Genomic DNA, 424 nt, shown 5'->3' on the forward strand with positions numbered 1-424 from the left:
TGTGTGTGTGTAAACAAGCTGTATCCTATAACTCTTGCATCCCTGAAGCTATAATACCAAAATAACGACATAAACTGATCTTACCTAAAGTTGCAATAAACTTACATTTCCTTGTTATTAGCTAAGGGACAAAACAAAGAGTTCCCACACTTCATTTCTCAGAACAAAGGCAGAGTATAACCCAAGATTATATGATGATACGCCTTCGTGGTACTTGAAATTGTTTTAGTACTGATGATAGTATAACACTTTTTATTAACCTTTCACGAATTTACAGGGGAAAATAAATCAATAAGCATTAAAATGTTCGAGCTATGTAGGAAATGAATTGTTTCTCTTCTTGTCCTTTCATGAGTATCTATGCTCCTTACTCCCCCCTAAAAAAAAGATGAAAAAAGTAGTTTTTGGCACAAACTGACATGCT

Source organism: Scylla paramamosain, chromosome 16 (genome assembly GCF_035594125.1).
Source record: "Scylla paramamosain isolate STU-SP2022 chromosome 16, ASM3559412v1, whole genome shotgun sequence".
NCBI classification, from domain to species: domain Eukaryota; kingdom Metazoa; phylum Arthropoda; class Malacostraca; order Decapoda; family Portunidae; genus Scylla; species Scylla paramamosain.